A 24,043-nucleotide genomic window follows, 5' to 3' on the forward strand; every position below is an offset into this window, starting at 1 on the left:
GAAACTGTCTAGACTTCACATATAAATGTGAGGAGTGACATACCCAAAACATTATTCTGATGAAGAATGTTCCATAGTCTTGGAACAATCACCAAGAAATACTCTATACTCCTTTGTCTTTGATTTGATTCTGGAATGAGAATTAAAAAAAATCAGACTTATCCCATTTCCTCTCTCAAGTCAGGAATCCCGTATGATCACATTGAAGATTTGTTCAGTTTTAAATGAATAATATTTTCTGTAGTTTTGTTTTTCGTGGCACTCAGCATAGCAGCTTGCAGAATAACTGCTGTTGGTACATTTTAAAAAAATTAGTATATTTTTACTCAAGTAGCTCAGGGAGGGGATATGCTATACATCATTCCCCATTTCATCCTTACACAATCGTATGAGTTCAAGAATACCCAGGGCATAATGATAATCATCAAGAAAAAAGAAAGAAGTACTAGAAGCAATTATGCCTGGGTGCTCCAAATTACATGGCTTGTGTGTTTTGAATATTCTTCTCTCTCACTGTTTGACCACTTCATCTTCTAAAAAAGATGGCTGTCTCATCACTGAGAACCCCTCCAACAGAGGCAATGTACCAGCAAACTTCAACTTCCCTCAAGTGAGGCAAACAGAGGTTATGAGGGGGCCATTTGAGGTCAGGGAATTTTTTTTAAAAAAGATGCTCTGGACATCACAGATCTGCCTACATCTCAATTTGGTTTGAGGTGAATACAAAAAGAATCTCACATTGATCTATCTGTCTTGCCCCAATTTTGAGGTGAGGGAGCTTCAATAAAGACAGATTTGAGTTCATGGCAACCTTTTAGTTTAAGGTTTTCTGAGCAAGAACAGAAAAAAATCATACCGAAGTAGGAATCTGTCACTATCTACCTCATCGGCATTGCTGCAGCAGTGGTATTGCTTGAGAATAAGTGGGGTGTCTTCAGAGGAATGGCTTTTCTAATGTATTGGAAACAATTAATATGACAGAATTGCTGTTGTTCTTTGCTTTATCTGAATGGCCAATTTTCACAATAAAGAACAAGAGAATTGATTTCCTACTCAAAATATAATTGGTATCCAGAGTTGAACAGAGTTTTCATACAAAAATGGGTGCTATGGCTATTTTTACTTCAAATCTTCATTTCTCTAGCATAGCTTGGAAAATTCTCTCTCTCTTTCTCTCCCCTCCCCCTCCAAAATAATGTGTTGCTTTGAGGCAAACAGTATGCTGTTTTCAAACTGATAATACTCTAGGGAAAATTCTGTCATCTTTAACAGACCGAGCCTCATTTAGATCCTTCCGTTATTATATAAACAGACGGTGTTTGTACAAACTTTACTGTTGTGAAGAGGAAGTGATTCAGATATGGACAGAAAATGTTGACAAAATAATAACAGTGAGGGAGAATGATATATCATCAAAACCCAACTTTCTTGTAAAGACTTTGGCTTGGATCATATTACATGGTTGTCCTTGCAATTCTCTCTGGGTGCTGTGGAGGCTTTCTGCTGCTGCAGTACTCTTTTCCATTGGTAATAGCACTTCCACATGTGTAAGATCTATGGTATAATGCCAGAGTCCACTTTCCAAAGCAGCAATTTCTTGTAGAGGAACTGTATATCAATTGTCATTCTGGGAGATCTCCAGCCATCACTTGGAGATTGGAAACCCTATGCTGTAGCCCAAATGTGCTCTCTAAAATGCAGCTCCTAGGAGATAGGGGGATTCCCCACCCCCACCCCGAATAACTTGGAGGAAACAGAGATCTGTGGCAGGAGAGGAGTATCAGCAAAAATCTCCCTCCCCCTAAAATGGGTGAAAAGTCTAAATGGGAATTATCCCAGCATCTGATTTGGCCCTAAAAATGGTTCAGGTTAAGAGGCAAGCCATTTCAATAGAAATAAATGTGTCCAGCAGTTTAAAACACCACAAAACGCTTCACAGTATCATTAATGAAATCTTTTTTTTTCCAAATCCACAGTGGCCTAAGAAAATAGGAAATGCAGTCAATTTTTGTTCTCATTAGAAATTAGAATTTCCACAATAACTGAGCCTGAGAGTGGCTGTTCATACACTTAATCCATGCTACTATGATTTTCTTTAATGGAATTTCAAAGCCATAAATAGTGTAAGATAAAATCACAAAGAGAGTCTCAAATTGCTGGTATACTTTCAAAGAAATAAAAGACAGACTCAAATGTTTTTCTCAACTATTGTCATTATGCTGTACAGATATGTTTCAAAAATAGAAAAAAATAGACCCTATAAGTTTTTAAACTTTCCATCAAGGGAAATATAGCCTAGTAATTTCTAATGTATCTTATCAGAAACTATGGAAGTGGGTCTGAAAAGCTTCTGGAGAAGAGAGACTTTCCTGTGTTGTAAACCAAGCAAATGGGCATCTTGGATTTAAGAGACTCCAACACTAACAGAAAGTGGAAAAGAACTTTATTAAATAGACTGTCTTGCCAGCCTGCCTGCCTGCCTGTCTGGCCATTTCCACACACGTTGAATAATGCACTTTCAATGCACTTTCGTAATCCTTTAGAAGTGGATTTTTTGTTCCACACATGGAAAATCAGTTTCAAATCTTCACTAAAGAGTATTGAAAGTGGATTATCCAACGTGTGTGGAAGCAGCCTCTGTCTAACTGACTGTCTGACTGACTGACTGACTGTAGGTTTTTCCTTCTTGTCTCTCCTGAAAGCCCTCTAGGCTTTCCATGTGTCCACTTATGGCAAGCAACTGATTCCCTTCATTGCCCACTGCTTTGAATGGTAGTGAGAAAAATATATTAAGGGGGGGGGGAAGATACCAGCCTTTGTGCTAGTATGTTACTTACAGGTAAAACCTGGAAGTGAGAATGGGTTGCTCTAGGAATTGCCAGAAATTTACCATAGAATTTTATCATAAAGTTGCAGTGATTCCTAGAGCTACCCATTATTGCTCCCAGGCTGTAACCAAAATGACATTAGTGATGTCGCTGACATCACATGCTTTTCCAACTCTCCTGCTGGTTGCCAAGTTTGACACGGCAACCCTAAAGTCCTCCCAGTCATGGCTTCCCTTTCACCTCTAACCAAAAAATTATTTCATAATCCATTGCCCCCCCCCCCATACAAGCAGCCTGTTGCTTGTCCTTGAAAATCCTATCTGAAGGTCAGAAGGCCTTACTGAACAAAATGTTTGTGGGGGGGGGGGCAGTGGCTGAAAAGAAGAGCCGAATCAGAATAAAATGCATCCTCCTCTCTCTTCCACTGTGACTTGTACTTGTGGGAAGAGGAGGAAAATTTGGCCAATTTCTCTTCTTCTTTGCAGCCCCCATGCTATGTACATTTTGCCTTGGGCCATGCAACAGGCAGCTTGGGGAAAGGGGAATGTAGAGAAATCTGCTCTGCAGGATGGGATGTATGGGACAGGTAGGGATAAGTGTGTGGCTTGTCTTTCTGTTGTCTCACATGTTTTGTTTCCCTGCCTGACTTCCCAAGCTGAGCATTGTGTTAATTGGATCAGATTTGCGTATACTGGACACAATCATTTGATCCAGTACATTCTGAGCATTTACCCATATGATTAATGCTGCTGACTGTGCAGGCACAAAAGCAGAGCATACACTGGATTTTAAATGATGTATGACCTGCCCTGCTCTGACACTGGGGCATATGTAATCCAAGCAAACCAGTACATTGTTAGTATGCATTAACTGTGGTTGTTGCTCAGCCAGCTGTAATTCTGAATGCACTGGTCATGCTGACACAAGACTACACAAAATGCTCTTTGTTTTGAATTGTAAACACATTTTCAAGGCAATTCTATGACATCCTGAACTTAACAGCAAATGGATATTGTAGAAAAAGTAAGTTTGATCTATCTATCTATCTATCTATCTATCTATCTATCTATCTATCTATCTATCTATCTATCTATCTATCTATCTATCTATCTATCTATCTATCTATCTATCTATCTATCTTTCTATCTGTCTGTCTGTCTGTCTGTCTGTCTGTCTGTCTGTCTGTCTGTCTGTCTGTCTGTCTGTCTGTCTGTCTGTCTGTCTGTCTGTCTGTCTGTCTGTCTGTCTGTCTGTCTGTCTGTCTGTCATAGAGATTGAACTCTGGCGACAAGGAAGCTAGCATACACAACCAAGAGTGCCCTTTGCAAAATGCTGGAAGATGATGCCTTCGTTTGAATACCCAGAACATCTATTAAGCCGTCTAATACTGACAGTGACCCCATCTACCCAGCACTGTCTACCCCTGATCAAAGTTTGAACAAGAGAACTTCATTGATGAGTGGGGATTTGAACCCGGGTCTTCCAGCCCAGGTCCTATCCAGGAGAACACTAGCCACTGGCTATCTACACTTCCTGGCCTTTTGAATGTCTTCACATGTCATCCTGAGATGCTTGAACTGAAAATGCCAGGGATCAAATCAGGCCATTTCCGCGTGGAAAGCTTGTTCTCTGCCACTGAGCCAATCCCCTTCCCTGCAAAGCTGGTGGGAACAGTGACTTGAAGGGACAAAAACGGAGATAATCATCGCTGTGGTGGTACTTTCCATTTAGAGAGATTGCTTTATATTTTACAGTGTTAAGGAAGTGGTAATGTGTGGACTTGCCCTGAGTTCACACTAGCCTAGTTTGTTCTGAGACAAGGCTTAGGATACTGATGAACACGATGTTTTAGTTGTTCTCATATTCATGTTATTTTAAAGACTTTATCTTTGAACCTAGAAATATTACATTACAGTAATTAATAAACATGACAGGTCATGCCAATCATGAAAGCAGCAAAAATAGGCTACTAACACCACAAATCCTGAGACCTTGACTCATACAGGGGACATCTGGGTGTGAGTGTGTATGTAGGACAATTTCCACACTGTTTGGCTCATACCATCACAGCCATTCCTCAGAGCTCCAATGAGGGCTGCCAACTGGCCAGTTTTCCAATGCCATGTCTACTTTTCCCCCTTTCTCTCCTATTGTCAAATGAGGGCCTTTTCATATAATGGAATAAAAGAGGCTATTTTTTAGGACTAGGATTTTTGTGTGTTGTGCCTTTAAGACCACTGCAGCATTACACTGGCAGTCGATTTTAACTTTTGTTTTCAATTCAGGCTTTTTTGTACCCTAAAAGCATTTCTATAGACACCATTGCTGTCTTTGGCTGCCTTTTCAGCTTCAGTTTCCCTCCTGATTTCTCTTCAGCCAGAGATACATACAGACACACATGGACACACATACAGAGAAAGTGTGTGTGTGTGTGTGTGTGTGTGTGTGTGTGTGTGTGTGTGTGTGAGAGAGAGAGAGAGAGAGAGAGAGAGAGAGAACACCTTAGATGAATTAATATTACCTGTTGGTACTTCTGTCTCGTCTTGACTCCTTGCTCTAGCCTTTGACCCTTCAGTTGTATACTTGGACTCCACCCTTTGACCCCACTGAGCTCCTCCTCTTAATGGCACTGTTACCACCCTTTGGTAGGCGGGTCCATCTCTTCCCAGATTTAGGAATTCCAATAGTTGGCAACCCTACCCCCAACTTGTTACATAAGTAAAATGCTAGACCTGCAGGAGGGAAAACAGAAAGATTCTTGTTCCTTAGTGTTTTACAAACTATGCTTTCCCAGAGGAGGGAGATGATGCTAGTGGCTGAGCAGAAAGCTTACCCTTTAATCTGTATAACATTAGATAGAAAATCATGCAATCAAGAATTTCAGTTGATTTGTGAGCTTGCTTTGGATGCTTGATAGAATAGAACTAGTATGGTTGACATGGCAGGAAATGTAACAGGAGCATTAGATGTGATTTTTGTGGAGAGTAAAATATTGTAATCTTGCCTTCTGCCAGTACTGTTTAACATTAGACATCCAATGCCTTATTAAGGAAAAGGGACCTATAGATTGATCGGATCCAGGTTTCTTTCTCTCTTCTTTTTTTAATCTCAGTGTCTGACTTATGTTAAGCAGTCCCTGATGGGATACTACTTTTTATATTAAACATATATCAGGTTTACTAGCAAAAAGCAGATTTGATGCTTTCAATAATGACATTATTTGGATGCATAACTCTTGTGTTGATCTGCCAAAAGAGTACAGTTGAAGATTTTAAGGATCTTGAGGGTGAACCTTCATTGGTGCCTTCACCCCTTTGGCAGTTTGGTAATATATTTTATTAGATGTGCTTGAGAAACAGTAATTTTCTGTCATCCAGCCAATTCTTCCTTGGCTGCAGTAAAGAATAGCCCTGGGAGTTTATGAAGTTGAGAAGAATACCATCTTTTCTTTTTAACAAAGAAGAATGATTTAAAAGCAGATTTCATGAAAAATCCTGCTAATTGCACCAGGACCAAGGGGTCTTTGAAATGTTACCCAGGCTATTCTGAAAAAAAAAAAAAACTTTTCTATGAATGGTTCTTCAATGAACAATGTTTAAATGATTCAGCCATGTATGTGAAAACTTGACTGCACATGTCCTGAGTAGACCTGAGCACGAACATCATTACCAATGCAAAAAAGCCCACGAACAGCCTGTTTGGCTGTTTGCGAACAGGCTGTTCACGAGGCCCTGTTCCAAATGAACAGGTGGTCATTGTAAGCCTCGTTCGTTGCTGTTCGTTGCTGTTCATCAAGCTGTTCGTCTGGCAGAGCCGGCACCCCAGGGCTGCTTCTGCCCCATGTGAGCAGTGCAGGGCGATTCTCCTTGACCCTCTGACACTGGGCAGAAGCAGCCCGGTGCGCTTGCTCTCCCGGTGAGAGGGGGGAGAATCTCTCCGTCCCTCTCAGCACCAGGAGAGATGGTGCTGCCTGGCTTCTTCCCGGTGCAAGAGGGATAGGGAGAATCTCCCTGCCTCGCTTGCATGGGGCAGAAGCAGCCCCAGGGCACTGGCTCTGCCGGGTGTGAGTGGGACAGGGAGAATCTCCCTGCCTTGCTCGCACGGGGCAGAAACAGCCCTGGGGTGCCAGCTCTGCCAGGAGCGAGCGGGATAGGGAGAATCTCCCTGCCCTGCTTGCATGGGGCAGAAGCAGCCCAAGGGTGCCGGCTCTGCCAGGTGCGAATGGGATAGGGAGAATCTCCCTGCCCTGCTCGCACGGGGAAGAAGCAGCCCCAGGGTGCTGGCTCTGCCGGGTGCGAGTGGGAGAAGGAGAATCTTTCTGTCCCTCTTAGCACTGGGAGAGCCAGCACCACGTGGCTTCTTCTGCCCAGTGCAAGAGGGACAGGGAGAATCTCCCTGCCCCGCTCATACGGGGCAGAAGCAGCCCCAGGGCACCAGCTCTGCCGGGTGCAAGCAGGAAGGGGAGAATCTCCCTGCACTGCACCGGGCAGAAGAAGCCCGGTAGTGCTGGGTTGGGGCAGGGGGGTGGGAGCTGGGGGTGTTTAAAGGGTCCTGCCACTTGCAAGTGGCAGGACAGGGCCCTTTAAGCTATTAGCTGGCAGGCGGCAGGGGAGAATCCTCCCCTGCCGCCTGCTAGCTGATAGTTTAAAGGGATCTTTAAAGGGCCAGGTAAGTGGATTAGAGGGGAGGGGGCTAAGTGGGGGGGTTGGGGGGGCTGCAGGCCCTCATAAACAATGAACAACGAACATGTTCATGACAGCATCATGTTCATCAATGTTCATTGTTCGTTGTTCGTGGATGGCAACAAACCACGAACAGCGTGTTCGTGTTTTTTTCACATTCATGCCCATTTCTAATCCTGAGTAGGAAAAGTGATGTTTGATTTTTTGCAAAGAGCATGTTCACAAATTGAATTGATCTTGCATGCTGCAAGTATTTTCTCCCAATATACTCATATGGTTGCATTGATGATTCATTCACATTTCAAATCAATAAATATTTCAAGTGGTTGGCATCTACCTATGGTGAAGTCCATAGTAGGTGGCCTTCAGAGAGCCCCTGTTTCTGCATGTTCACAATTTATTGGGTTGCTGAGCTTGCTTATTCCACAGAGGTGCAAATCAGCTGCTTAATGTGCTGCTTTTGCATCTGTGTAATTGATGGCAGTAGTACATTGGTGGTGTTCATCATGTTACTGTGTGCTCAGAACTGATTGGATTAAACTGTAATTCTCAATTACAGTGCAAGCACATGGAAAATACTTGCAATCCAATTTGGAACATTTTATGTACCCTCTTGGCTTCGGGAGTCAGGCGTGCAAAACAGGCAAGGCTGAAATAGTTCAGGTGGGTAGCTGTATAGGAGAAGAGCAAGATTCAAGTACAGTAGCACCTTAAAGATCAACTAGATTTTGAGGGTGTGAGTCTTTGAGAGTCAGAGCTCCCTTCATCACATACAGACAGAGAAACCATATAGCTTCACAATGATGTCCTAAACTGGATCAAGAAAACCAAGAAGAATGCCTATTTTGCTAATTTTTCTTTCTGTCAGATGAATTAGACAGAGGGATACGTTGGAAAGCAGTGTGAGAATGTGTACGTGCAAACCATCTGTAATGCAATTTAGGTTAATTTCAATAGCAATATAGTGGTAAGAGTGTCGGACTAGGATCTGGAAGACCCAGGTTCAAATCCCTGCTCTGCCTTTGAAGCTCGCTGGGCCAATCGCTCACTCTCAGCCTAACTTGCCTCACAGGGTTGTTATGAGTATACAATGGAGGAGAGGAGAATGATGTAAGGCACTTTGGGTCCCCATTGGGGAGAAAGACTGGGTAGAAATGAAAAAATAAAATAAATAATAAAATAGGCAATAAATAAGCATTGCAATCAAGTTGCAGTTTGAGCAAAGCCATGTTTGCCACTCATTTATTGTTACTATACTTCATGACATTGCAATCCTGCCCTCAAGTCATAGTTGACTTATGGTGACCCCTGGTGGGGTTTTCCTGGCAAGAGACTAGCAGAGGTGGTTCACCATTGTCTGGCCCTGCAACCCTGGTCTTCATTGGAGGTCTCCCATCCAATTACTAACCAAGGCTGATCCGGCTTAGATTCTGAGATCTGACAAGATCAGGTTCTGCCAGGCTAACCAGGTCAGAGATACACAGCAGGAGGCAAAGTCCTTAACTGGATATGTGCGATGTGCTAGTGCTTCTAAAGTGTTACCTTATAGAAAGCATAGAAAAGCCAACCCTTTCTCTTAAACAATAAAGAGGCAGTTTCAAACTTGAACTCAAATAATAGACATTTGTTGCCATATAATGTGTGACATGCCCAAGGAACTGTGACATAGCATCTGCCTTGGAGACGAAGAAATCTTGCACTTTCTTGTTTCAGTAAAACTAAGTACAGGAGTTCACTTAGAGAATGTGTTTTATAAACTGAAAACACATAAATACATGTCAACAAAGCCATTCAACAGTTTCTTTTGGAATTTTGTATTTATGTTAGTTCTGTGTCATCTTCTCTAATAAATCTGCTGTTAAAAGTTAGGATAGACTGGGTCTCTGCAGAGAAATTAAAGGAACAAACTACTCTCTCCGCTCATTTTAAAAAAAATGGAGAGGGGGGTCTTATTGTTTGTACCTTTTGCTTCAGTTGGAGGGTCAACAGTACAGGATATTATGGTCCCGTTGGCACATACTGACCCTTCCATTGCAGACTATGTAAAACAGAATTGTTCAGGAGGGTGTTACAGTATAATGGGATGGTTCTGGAAGGCACTTGTGTAAAGGGAACAAGACTTTAGTTTGTGCCACTGTATATTATCTTGCTTTTGCTTCATTATTTCCTACTTTAGTAATTCCATTTTCTGCATTGCTTGACATACTTCCACATCTGATATTTTTTGGCACTAATTCTAATTTTTGCAACCGAGGTCTCATTGCATTACTCTTCCTATTTGTTTGCATTGTTTTACAATGTGCATTCCTCTCTGTGCCTCAGTGAGGAGAAAGCTGGACTAGAGAGAGAGAGAGAAAGAGAGAGATCCTATTCATGGCTTAATTCTCCCCATGGAGATAGATAAAGATGCTGTGCCAATTTTGGAGGCTCCGTAAAGAACTTTAGTGATGCGCTTTGAAAAGCTCGTGAGGGGAAGTTGTGGTTTGCTTCTTTCTCCTTTTATGACTTAATTATGAGATCGTATTTGTTTTTAAATTTGAGTTAAGCTGCTTTGAGTCCTGTCAGTTGGGAGAAAAAAAGGATATAAAGATTTTAAATGTATTAACATAATACAACTTGTTTTCCTGGCATGGGCTGTAATGCAGTGGAGAAAAGGAATGGTTGACCTGGGATATTTCATCCAGTATGAATTCCAGCTCAGTGGGAGTAAAAAAGACCAACAGTCTAGTAGCACCTATAAGACTAACAAAAATTGTGGTATGATATGAGCTTTTGTGAGTCACAGGTGAAGAAGTGAGCTGTGACGCACTCAAGCTCATATGCTACCACAAATTTTGTTGTCTTATAGGTGCTACTGGATTCTTGCTCTTTTCTACTTCTCCCCATGATCCACTGTGACTGAGCTGCACAATGCAACATTCTAAGAGCCAAGCTACAAGTGACGCCTGACACAGGTTGGGCACTTGTCAGCTTCTCTCAAGTTTTGATGGGAAATGTAGGTGTCCTTGTCTTACAGCTTGGTTCTCCATTTAATTGAAATTTACAGAACCCCCCCCCCACACACACACACAGTGGAGGGGAAGGGGGGCGCCTGGCAAGAGCCCGATGCCTGCACTCCCCTCCCGACCGCATATTCTCCCTCCCAAAGACTGATGCTCTGTAAACTTCAATTAAATGGAGAGCCAAACTGCAAGACCAGGATGCCTACATTTCCCAACAGAACTTGAGGGAAGCTGACAAATGTCCAACCTGTGTCAGGCATCACTTGTAGCTTGGCTCTAAATCTCCTTGCAGCCCCATTGGTGTATAAAAGGAGCAAGAAAATTGTTCCCATGTGGCAAATGCCTGTGTGCCGTGATTCTCCTACATTCTATATATTATCGAAGGCTTTCACGGCCAGAGAACGATGGTTGTTGTGGTTTTTCCAGGCTGTATAGCCGTGGTCTTGGCATTGCAGTTCCTGATGTTTCGCCAGAAGCTGTGACTGGCATCTTCAGAGGTGTGGCACCAAAAGACAGAGATCTCTCAGTGTCACCAAACACTGAGAGATCTCTGAGGTGACACTGAAAGATCTCTGTCTTTTGGTGCCACACCTCTGAAGATGCCAGTCACAGCTGCTGGCGAAACGTCAGGAACTACAAAGCCAAGACCACAGCTATGCAGCCCGGAAAATCCACAACAACCATCTCCTACATTCTGTTTTCTTCACTGCTTCTGGGCACTTCCCCATTGTGAAATGCTTACAATGGGAGGGGGGATAGTCTCTACTAGGATGGTTTTGGCAGATGTTGGTTTTGGCAGATGTTCAGCCATGCCCCTGAAGCTTCCCTCTTTGAAACAAAGAAGAGAAAGGTAAAATGCATTTAATTCAATATCCAGATGTGGGCTGAGGGTTCTCATTCATTTCTTTGTTGCTGAAAAGGAAGGAATTTTCCTACCATCACCTACCTAGAGAAGCTACTGGTGACTGAAAATAAACGATAGTATTCAACCCAAGGTCAGTTCATGTCCAATCTGTTATTGTAACCTGCATAGCATTAAGGAGGCTAGGTCCATTATACCTTAGCAGTAATCCCCAATATGATTCCTATCCACTGATATGTTTCTTGATGTTCATTTTTTTCTTCTCCAAAGCACTTACCTCCTAGAGCAAAAAAACCACCCCTGTCCTCCTTCCATCTTATTAGAGCAGGAGTTGCTTCAGAAGAATCCAAGACTATCCATTCCTGAACAGGGGTCTCTTTCTACTTGACATGGAACCTTAAGACTTTTTAAGATGGCATCTTCTGTTTTTAAAATTCCACATATGCTCACAGGTTGAACAAGGTGGAGGAATTCCTGCTTGGAGTGTGCCTCCTTCCTCATTTGTCCAATGCAGTCCTGGAGGTATGTATTGTAGGATGTCTATGAAGGATGCCATCTGTTCTATGCTGTAGACCTGCTGATGTCCAAGTCCAAGCCCATTTTGGGGAGCACAGTAACCCCCACCCCACGACTGGACTGGGCTCTTGTGGATCAAAACTAAATTGCTCCCCTAGTCGGAATGAAGAGACAGACACAGGTATTGGATCTAAAGGGCCACTTTATTTAATTAACCTCAACACAACATTAATATAACCGCGGCAGGGGAAAGCGGTACAGGCCAAGCCACGGGGTCAAACCTAGACCTCCGCCTTGACCTGTCTGGGCGAGCCCTGAAGCCCCGGGTGCGAGCCATCCACCTGTATGGCTAGGAGACCCAGCCAGCCTGGCAAATTGGTTCCCCCCTTTCAAGCTCCTAAGCCTCAGCCGTACAGCAGTGAGGGAAGGACTTGCACGTGGGGTTCCCCAGGCAGTCTGCCCACGCGCGCTGGCAGCCGTCACAAGCAGTACCAGCCGCTCCTAGCAGACCCCTCCTCCCTACCAATAGGGAAACGCCAAGGGTGCTCACCGACCCGCTGCTTTTACCAAACTCTATTCTGCCCGTGACACCACTAACCAGCACCAACCTACGCCAATTTCCAACACACAAAATCTGGTACAAGGTAGGTGAAAAACCCCTCACCCAAACTCCAATTAAGGGTAAGGGGAAAAAATTCCTACCTGGCTCCGAATACCGCAACCGGCTAATCCTGTACCAGTCAGGGTGAGGAGGGTGGGCTGAGCAACAAACGCAACTGAAGCCGGGTGAGCGGAGCAGCCTGAAACAGCTGCTGACTCCGCCCACCCGAAAAAAGCCCCAGATGCCCGGGAAAGCTGCTCTGCTCTCCTCCTTCCAGGAGAGCAACCTACGGCCACCTCCTTGAGCAGCAAAGCTGCCTGCAGGCATGGCCGAATTAGGAAAGGTTGGAACATGTCATCCATTGCTATTTTGCTACTGGTATCCAAACTCAGCTTCAAGGATAGAGGAAATTATATATAAAAAAATAAAACATAATAATACAAACACTCATGAGGCCATTTGAAATAACCCTAGTAATACTGATGAAATAATCTGCTTCTTCCTCCAGTTGGTGCAGAAAGTTGCAGGTTCGTTATTATCAGGAGTAAAGAGGAACATGAATATTACTCCCATTCTGCAGTCTCTCCATTGGCTATCTATCAGTTACCTGGCTCAATTCAAGGTATTGACTATCACATACAAAGCTCTTCACAGCTTTGTTTCAGCATATCTACAGGGCCACCACTCTCCCTATTTTCTTTTTGGTGCCTCCTGCTTTATGGAATGGCCTACCTGAAGAGGTTAGGAAATCTCCCACTCTCCTGGCTTTCTGCAAACTCTGCAAATCTGAAGTATTTAAGTAGGGTTTTTTTTACTCAGATAGGAGGGCTATAATATAAGGAAGCTGTCTCAAAGAGATGCGTCAGTAAAGGGATAAGGCATGATTATAGACTTTACTGCTAGTATGATAGATTATAGACCTTACCAGGGCTTTTCTTCAGCTGGAACGCGGTGGAACGGAGTTCCAGAACCTCTTGAAAATGGTCACATGGCTGGTGGCCCCGCCCCCTGATTTCCAGACAGAGGGGAGTTTAGATTGCCCTCCGTGCCGCTCCAGCAGTGAGTTCCACCACCTCTTTTCCCAGAAAAAAAGCCCTGGACATTACTATTATTACTGTAAGTATTATCCTACCGGCTAGATCCTATGCTGTTTAATATGTCAATATTAGAATTACTGATGCTCTATTTCAGCAGTACTTCAACTCTATATTGGATATAATAATAAACAACAACAACATTTGATTTATATACCACCCTTCAGGACAACTTAACGCCCACTCACAGTTTACAAAGTGTGTTATTATTATCTGCTGGTTTTATGCCTTTGCAAATTTGCATGTATATATCCTTTACATGTGTATTGAAATGTCTTTGAAATTGACTGTACTGCCTAACACTGTGTAATCCACCTTGACTCTCAGTGAGGAAGGCGGACTATAAATAACATGAATAAATAAATAAAAATAAATATCTGCATCAGAATTAGCTAAATTGTTGCTGTTGTCTCTGCTGGCTGTGCTCTGGGGCAGGAATTTTCTTTCAGCTAGGTGCTGGAGAATATGATGACAGGAGCCATTGATGAATTGATCTCCAGCTTGAAATTAGTGTAGAATCTGAATTTGCTGAAATAGCATTCATAGATTCTTTATCAGGAACAAGTCTTCAAATTCAGTTCTTGAACTGAAGCCTCTTTGTTCCTAACCTACAACAAATCCTCCTTGGTTTTTATCTCTTCCTTCTTAATATTCAATATAAAATCAGTACATTTTCATTCATGGCATGGATTGTGCATCTGTCATCACCTCTACAGCAATTCTAGGCCTATTTCTTTTGAGATTGGGCTTCCTGCTGCTCTTATAGTTCTTCAGATAGACCAGAGACATGATATGTGTGCTTTGCCTTTAAGTTTATCCTGTCTTTGGGGTTCATATTCATCCAGGTCATGTCTGTGGTAGTGATTTCCTTCCATTCCGCCCCCTCCTCCACAAAGAGCAGAACCACAAGTGACAAAAGGCACAGATTGGACACTTGTCAGCTTCCCTCAAGTTTTGATGGGAAATGTAGGCATCCTGGTCTCACAACTTCACTCTCTGACTGCTGTCCAATGGACTTTTCAACTGTCACTTGTCCAACATTCCGCCAAGCTGCCTACATTTCCCATCAAAACTTGAGGGAAGCTGACAAGTGTCCAATCTGTGCCTTTTGTCACTTGTGGTTCTGCTCTTAGTTCCAAAGAGAGACTTCTTCAAATGCTTGTGTTGAGGGAGAAAGACTGTTACCAATTCAGAAAAATTGTCACTCTATTATACCAGCCTCAGAGGCAAAACCTGTAGATGTTGCCCAGAATTCATCTTCACTTTTGAAAAGACAGATTCTGGCACATAAAACCTACATTCATTCAAGCTGATGTGTTTATTCATGTGATGGAAAGGACTGGTCCCAGCTCTGCTTCTCCTCAGAAACAACCAATGAGAGCAAGCAGAATGCTGAGCCAGTGACAGTTGGCGTCTATTGGAAAGGCAGGCAGAGGGAGAGAAGGACACTGCTAAGGGAGGCAGAAGAAAGATAGCTGGCTGTTAATCTGTTCTGTTACATAATAATCATTCCCTGTTTAGCCACAATACATATGAGTTTTGCAAACATTCACTCCTATGTTCTATCTTGTAAATAAATTTCTTTTTTTGTTTCTGTTTTAACTCTGACTGGCTTGGAGTTGTTAGCTGAGGGGAAATAAGATACACACAGACAAGCCTCAAACACTCTTGTCACAACCAATGGGCCAAGTTTAACAGCATATATAAGGAAAGTAAACTCTAAGTTCCCATTTTCCAATAGCTCTGGGAAGTAGCTGGGTGGGGGGAAATAAATAAAGGAGCTGGCTGACTGTTTGGTGGAGCTTTTGGAAGAGGAGAGGGAGACCCTGTGTTGATTTGGGTCAGGGACCTCTGTCTGAAAATTAAAGGTGAGACAGGTGGTGTGTTATGACTGCCCTTAAGTGCCTGGGAAAAGATGTTTATGGTGGGCGGCGGTGTATAAGGGGGTCACAATACGGATTCGGTTTTGTTTTCGCGGCCATGTTGGACGCTCCTCTCGGCAGGTCCAAGAAGAAGCGGCCGAGCAGCCTGACCAGGCGGCTGATCTGCAAAGGTTAGCCCCCAGGGCTCCCAGGGAGGGAGTCTGGGTCCGGGACGCAACGGGAAGAGCCCTCTGGCAGATCGAGGCAGGGGGTAAATTGCCCGTTTGTCCCTATGGAGGCCGGCAGACGTGCGCGGCACCTTGTGTGCTGCCGGGCCATGGAAAACGGCAAAGAACAGGATTAGGCGGAAACCTGTAAGTAAGCGAATCCCTTCTGTTACTACAAGCGCATGTGAAGGAGTGGTGGGATCTGAAGTTTAGAAGATTCGGATTTCCCCCCCCCTCGCAGAGTCTCGGAAGATTGGCGGTCCCCCCACCCCTAAAATGGCAGCAAAAAAGCAGAGTCCTGCTCTGGGCAAGTCAGTTTCAGCTGCCCTGCAAGGAAGAGGCGAGTCGCTCGAGGAACTGGTGAAAAGATCGGTTACTGAAGCCATAAAACCCTTTGTTGACAAGCTGAATGAAACAGATCAAAGGGTGGGCTTAATTGAGAGCGATGTGAAAGCCATCAAGGAAGTAGCGGGGGGGCAGAGAAGTCTGCTCGGGAAAATGCGTCACTTATGAGAGCAACGAACAAGGAGCTAAAGTTGGTGGAAAACCAGCTGATTGGGCTGCAAGTGGAGCGAACACAGACCATTTTGCGTCTCCAGAATGTTAAAGAGGAGGAAAACGAGGATTTATGGGATCTTGCTTCGGAACTTTTAGCAACACCTGCGAGGGCAACTAAAGAAGAAGTAAAAAGCACCATTTTGGGAGTCCGTCGGGCATCTTCAAAATATGCAATGAAGCAGCAGCTGCCTCGTGAGATTGTTATTGAGTTTTCATCTAGGAGGGACAGGGACATCATCCTATATAACTCATATAATGCGGACTTGGACTTTCTGGGAAATAGAGTCAAGATACTGAAGGATGTTCCATTTTTAGTTCGGAAGAGAAGAATTAAGTATAAAAGGCTGGCAGCTCTTTTGAGGGAACGTGGCATAAAGTACAAATGGCTTTTTCCGGAAGGAATCGGGTTTAGTTATAAGGATCAAGCTTACAAGAGGGGGGAGGCAACGAGCGCTGCGGCTGTAGCTGCTCAGAGAGCACTGCGTCCGAGGCCCAGGGGGGGGGAGATTTAATTTGAATTGTAATTTGTATTTTGTAAGATCAACCATTCCATCATTACTTTATTAAGCTATTTTTTAATTTGGCAGTATGAAGGGAAAGCATTGAAGTGTAGTGTTTAGTGTTTGTGAGTTGCCTTCCCCATTTTTCCTCCCCCCCTTCCCCCTCTTTTTTTCCCCTCCCTTCTTTTCCTCCCCTTGTACTATTGTAGTTTTTTGTAGTTTATTGTTCTAGATGTTAAAATAAAAAATCATTAAAAATATATAAGGGGGTCACAATACAAATAATCCTAGGGGCATCCAAATCATCTGGACTCATTGCATGGGGTTGGATGTGAAACTTACATTGGGGGAATCTAGAAGGTGTGCACATCTGTAATTTAGATAGGGATCTCAATTGTCCATTATTGGGGAAAAGTGAAGAATTATTCAGTCATTAAGAAGTGTTGATGTGGAATAGTAACTAGGAGCTTGGAGCTCCCAAATTAAAATTTCACCTTAGCAACAAATGCAATATTCTCTAAACCTCTGTCCTTAACATGCAACTTAGGCTGTTTTCACACCAAAGATTTCCCATGTTTCAGCCACCCAATTGATGGAGAGTTTTTTTCTCTGTTTCAACCTTATTTCATTCTCTGTTTGTACATAGACCTATTCCTTCCACACACTCACCAAAAAAACTGTTTACTTTAAAACAAATTTAAAAATTGTGTTTCCTGGGCAGGGGAAACAGTATAATTGCAGGACTTTCATGAAGAGTTAGTCAATTACTATTTTAATTTGTTGATGACCACAAGGGGCCAAACTCATGCAGCAATCCCTTGTAGCATAACAGAATGGAATCACCAGCATTTTAAAAAGGGAGAAGGAATGTCTGAAGATGCCTGGTAAATATGTGTACTTTGTTTTTAGAAAATTGTTTTTAAAAAGTATTGCATTATTCCTATGCAGCATTAGGCCATGTTTGTGGGTTGTTGTTTTTTTTAAAGACATAAGGAACCCCATATACCTATGCCTGCCTTTTGGACAGAAGGGTGGGGAAGGAATAACTCCTTTAAAAAAATTAAAACAGGGAGGGCAAAGAATCCTGAGGGTCACATGAAAACACAGTGGAGGAGAGGGCTTTAATGCACATCATGTGTGAAAAGGAAGCCACAACTAACAATGGAGAGAAAATAATAATAATAAAATTCGATTTATATACTGCCCTTCATGACAACAACACCCCCTCAGAGCAGTTTACAAAGTAGGTTATTATCCCCACAACAAAACACCCTGTGAGGTGGGTGTGGCTGAGAGAGCTCCAGAGAGCTGTGACTGACCCAAGGTCACCCAGTTCGCTTCAAGCTGAAGAGTGGGGAATCAAATCCGGTTCTCCAGATTAGAGTCCTGTGCTCTTAACCAGTACACCAAACTGGCAAAGGATTATCCTCTACCATCTAGAATCTCTGCTGCAAGGGCAATTTCACAAACCATCACAATAGCAATCTAACGATTAGAGAAATACACCCTGGTGAGGAAGCAGCCCTAGTAATAAAAGCTGCAAACATATCCCAAGGGTAGTAGCAAGAAGTACTATGCTTTCAAGGTGTATTTAATGTAACATACTCTGGCTAGAGAGATCAGGAAGATATTGGAGATTTCCTTCTGCTTTCAAGGTCCTTATTTTCTTGAACACTACCCCAATTTGAGTATTTATTGCTGCATCCCATCTGATTGTACGATCTGGTCTCCCTCTCTTATTCAGTATCTTCACTAATTTTAGAGTGGCCTTTATAGTAGTAAGGTATATTGTTGTAAGTCAGCTTTAATGCAGTTGTGCTCCAGAAAAGTAATTAGCAGGGCCATGCTATGAAGGGTTCCTTCTGAGTGCATTGACTGTGCTTAGGATGGCACTTCAATACATTCAAATTATAATAATAAAAAAATCTTTGCCTATTGCTCAGTTTGTTGTTTTTCAACCATTTCACCATAGCTGTCAGGTAGCGATATAAGATTTCTACTGCATCCTGTGGGGACCTAGATAGCGAGATATAGAGTTGGATGTCATCTGCATATTGGTGACATCCAACTCAACAGCAACAGCAACAGCAACAGCAACAGCAACAGCAACAGCAACAGCAACAGCAACATTAAATTTATATACCGCCCTTCAGGACAACTTAATACCCACTCAGAGTGGTTTACAAAGTACATTATTATTATGAATGAATTCTCCTAAAGGCTTTACATAGCGGTTGAATAACAGGGGAGATAAGATTGTGCTTTGCAGAACCCTGCAAGATAGTTCCCATTCTGGAGATAGCTGATCTCCAACAGCCACCCTTTCAGTCTGTTCCATGAGAAATGATTTAAAACCAGTCTAGGGCACATCCTCTGATGCCCACTTCTGTTTCTAAATGCCTCAACAAGATGGTATGGTCTACTGTGTCAAAGGCAGCAGATAGATCTAGGAGGAGCAATAAGGAGGCCTGGAGCTATTCAGACGGAGATTATCCACTTACACTACTATGGCTGTTTCTGTCCCATGCCCTGGTCTGAATCCTGACTGGAAAGGGTCCAGAGCACGAGAGTTGTCCAAGAAGGTCTGGAGTTGGTCAGCTACTGTTCTCTCAATCACTTTGCCCAGAAAGGGCAGATTAGAAACTAGGCGATAATTGGCCACATCATTTTTGTCTAGGGATGGTTTTTTAAGTAGCGGATGGATAACAGCCTGTTTGAGCTGCCGGGGAAAGCAGCCCTGAGTGAGCAATTGATTTAAAATATACCTCAGTGGTTCACTTATGTTAACAGCCAGGATGAGCAAGGGTCGTGTGCACAAGTAGTGGCTTTCATAGACATCAGGATCTGGTTAAGATATGTCATTGTAATTGGTTTAAGGCAGTCCAAATGTAAGCTAGATGATGTATTAAGCATTTCTTCTATCTCGTTTGCATTGCAGTTAGCATCTAGATCACAGCGTATCCGAAAAACTTAGTAAAGGTCTCGCAGCTAATTGTCTGTTCTTGGGACTGTAAAGATTCAGATTTAGGGGTTAGGAGGTGTCTGGATATCTTAAACAACTGGAATGGTCGTGAACTAGCTGACACAATGGTTGTCGAAAAATAGCGCTTCTTTGCTGCTTTCATTTCTGCTTCACAGGTCCTCCAGTGGGTTCTATAGCATGATCTATCTGCTTCCATGTGAGCTTTTTGCTTTCTAGACATCTTCTGTGTGAGATGTCGCTTTCTAGACATCTTCCAACCCTCTTTAAGTCAGCCAGCTCTGTGGTAAACCATGAGGCTGGCTTCTGTCCCAAGGGCAGGAGTGGCCTACACGGAGCAATGGAGTCAATAGTTTTAAGAAACTTTGCATTCCACACTCCTACAGCAGTTTCTGTGGAGCATGTACGGTTGCCAGCTCCAAGTTGGGAAATTCCTGGAGATCTGGGGGTGAAACCTGAAGAAACGTGGAGAAAGTAGGGTTTGGGGAAGGAAAAGACCTTGACATGGCATAATTCCATAGAGTCCATCCCCCAAAGTAGCCATTTTCTCCCGGTGAACTGATCTCCGTGGCCAGGAGACCAGTTGTAATTCCGGGAGATCTCACGCCACTACCTGGAGGCTGGCAACCCTAGGAGCATGTGTCTGGAATTCTAAAATCTCCCAAGGCATTTTGGAATCTAGAAGGCCTCATGGAAGCAGCTTGTTCCAGGCCAATTTGGGCCCAATACAGGCCATTTTGGGCCTGTTCCATGCCGATTCGGCCCGATTTGAGCCCAAAACGGCCAGGATCAGCCCACTGCAGGGTAGGGGAGTACTCTCCCACATGGCAGCAGTGTGTTCCAGACTGATTGGGGCCCAAATTGGGGCCCCTGTGGAGCGCAGGAGTGCTCCTGGGGCAGTCACGGCCTGCGTGATGATGCACAGCTTTGCACATGCACATATGCTGCCAAGTGATTTCCACCACCTCTGTTCCCAGGGGAAAAAACCCTGTTTCCTAATACTTAATAGTATTAAGGAATTGCTGGTATGTGGACACCATAACATTACATTATCTCAGTTTGTTCTAGATCAAGGCTTAGACACTGCCACTGAAAATATTTTTAGATGGTTAATCATATTAGTGTGTAGAAGTAGAGCAAAAGTCAGCTTGACTAGAGCTGGGAGAGATCCATATATAAATAGACACTAAAATACATAAATCTGACACTAAAAATCACAGTGCTCAGAATCCAGTGGGAGAACATTTTAATCTTTCAGAACATTCCATTGTGGACCTAAGAGTGGCACTTCTCCAACACAGACGCTTCAAAGGAGGATTATAATGTGAGATTGCTGAACTAAAATTCATCAAGTTCATGACAACAATCCCCCTTCCCCCAGTCTGCACGTTCTGAATGGAGACATGAGATTCTTGTCTCATTACAGATGCTGATTTCCTTCCTCTGCTGATTAGAGCCTCTTGGCTCTAATTAAGCCAATTATGTTTTCCATTGTACCTTTTCATCCTGACTCCCTAGCCCTTCTTTGTTACACCCCTCTGACCTTCTGACCTGGATAGAAGGGTTGATGAATCTTCATTCCTATTTGACAAAATGAGTGTTGACTCACAAAATCCTATACCCTGGAAAAATGTGTTGGTTTTTAAAGTTCTTTACCTTTACTAAGGTCCTATTGGTCTTAGATTTTAACAACAACAACAACAAAATTTGATTTATATACTGCCCTTCAGGATAACTTAATGCCCACTCAAAGCAGTTTACAAAGTATGTTGTTATTATCCTCATGGCAATCACCCTGTGAGGTGGGTGGGGCTGAGAGGGCTCTGGAAGACCTATCACTGACCTAAAATAATCCAGTTGGTTTCAAGCCGAAGAGTGGGGAATCAAACCCAGTTTTCCAGATTAGAGTCCTGCCATTCTTAACCATTATACCAAACTGACTTTCTGCTGTCTAATATGGCTTTCCCCCCCTATTCATTTTAAAGTCATTTTAAGCCATTAGTCTTTACGTGTGAACCCAGAACTCTTTTGGCATCAGCCAAATCATTATTCCTTCACACAGAAACAGTAAGGTAATTAGAGCTGCTAAATAAAGAAATCACTGAGAACATCAACAGCTTTTACATCTACTGATATTCCAAGGATTTTTGTCTGGTGGCACCTTAGAGACCAAAAAGATTTTTAAAGTATAAGCTTTTGAAAGTCAAAGCTCCCTTCTTCAGATGTTCGAAGGATTCTTACCAGATGAAGCTAACAATATGATATATAAGTTTTAGAAAAAGTAGCAAGAGACATACATCTACTACACTTTTATCCCACCCCTCCTTGAAGGAACTCAGACTGCGGTACAGAGTTCTTCCTTCCTCATTTTATCTTCACAGCCACCCTTTGAGGTAGATTAGTCTGTAAGAGAGTGACTGGTCCAGCATCACCCAGGACATTTCTTGGGAGCTCGAGCTTGGTCTCCTAGGTCCTAGTCCAGCTCTCTAACAACTTAAAAACACTGGTTCTCCATATGCTTCAGCTGGTCCAATCTTACCCATTTTTACTTGGAAGAAAGTCTTATTGAGTTCACTGGATTTTATTCCCCAATAAATTATTGATAACGATCCTGCAATATTCCAAAGGGGGTATAGAATAGTGTGTCTTGTCTCAAATCTTTAATAAATATATCCTTGGCCGTGCAAATAGGAAGTGACAGATGCCAGCAGAATGTGAGCAATATACATTTCAAGGCTAGCTATCAATTTGAAAGGAGAAAATGTTAGTGGTTCCACAGAAAAAAAGAAGTATTTTAAGAAAAAAAAACAATCATAAAAAAGAAGCATTTTAGAAGTGACAGTCTAACACACAGTTCTTTGTAGCAATTGAACACAAAGTTTATCTACTAGTTTTCTCTCATTTTTTAACGCAGATTCCAAGCTTTCTTCTGGATATGACAGCTGGAAAAAATCCCATTCTTAACAGCTTCAAACACAGCCACCGGAGTGACTTTTAAAAAAAGAATAATGAAACACACCAAAAGAAGAATGTGCCAAGAAGGTAGAGAGAGACTGTCAAGAGAAATGGAATGAACTTTGAGTGATTTTGTGGGCCTCAGATACATTCCTTGTTCACAGTGCATTGTTTGACAGGACAAACTTTTGCTTTGGTTCCAGTATGAAAGCTGACATCCAACTGCCAAGTTTTCTTTGGCCTCCCATTTTACTCTTTGAATGTTTCTACTGTTTGCACCGCAGGTATACTGGCAAATGAGCACTCTGAAGCTGGCTATTTTCAATTCTCCATTTACCTGCAACACGGTATAATAGATTTTAATAATAATAAAAATAACAACGTTAGATTTATATATCACCCTTCAGGACAACTTAACACCCATTTAGAGTGGTTTACAAGGTGTGTTATTATTATCCTCAAAACAATCACCCTGTGAGGTGGGTGGGGCTGAGAGAGTTCAGAGAGAGCTGGGACTGACCCAAGGTCACCTAGCTGGCTTCAAGCAGAGGAGTGGGGAATCAAACCTGGTTCTCCAGATTAGAGTCCTGCTGCTCTTAACCACTACACCAAACTAGCTTTTAATAATTAGGGGGGGGCAGTATTTATTTATATGCCACCTTTCTCCCCAGGGGGGAATCCAAAGCAGCTTACTTTGTTTCCCTCTCTTTGCCATCTCTTCCAGATTGGCAGGAGACTTCCCTCTGGCAACTCTCTTCTCTTGTCGCTGTTTTTTGGGCCAGTAAGGAGAAAATGAAGGGGCAGGAATCACTGACAACACAGTCATTGCTTCCAGAAGTGATATCAAATGGGTGCCTTCTAGCATGTGCCTCAGTTCTGTGAGAGAAATGTGATACAAATATGAAACGATGTTACCTGGGTACTGTAGTTTTCAAAGACAGAGCTGCATGGGCTCACTGGGGGACAGTGGATTCCCTCACTGCCCTCTGCCTGGCCATCACCACCTGTGCCAGCTACTCAGCAGACTCCCTCACTGCCCTTCTTTCTCAGACTGCTTGCTGACCTCCCTCCCTCTCTCCCTCCCTTCCTCCGTTTGCACTCTGGAGGGAGAAGAGGCAGGAGGAAGGCTGGGGGCAACATATGAAGGCCCATGGGCCCAGACATATGGCTACTGCTGCTCAGCCACCCAGAGTGCAAAGGAAGAGAGGGAGAGGGAGCCAGCATTTGATTAAGCAGCCTGAGTTGGGGGGGGGGAACCGCTGTACAGCTGGCAGAGGCATTGATAGCCTGTCAGAGAGCTGTGAGGGAATCCCTCCCCTCCCCCATTTCCAGCGAGCCCACACAACTGCCTTTGAAAACTCAGGGCCAAGCTACAA

The sequence above is a fragment of the Eublepharis macularius genome, chromosome 5, assembly GCF_028583425.1.
Source record: "Eublepharis macularius isolate TG4126 chromosome 5, MPM_Emac_v1.0, whole genome shotgun sequence".
In the NCBI taxonomy this organism is placed as follows: Eukaryota; Metazoa; Chordata; class Lepidosauria; order Squamata; family Eublepharidae; genus Eublepharis; species Eublepharis macularius.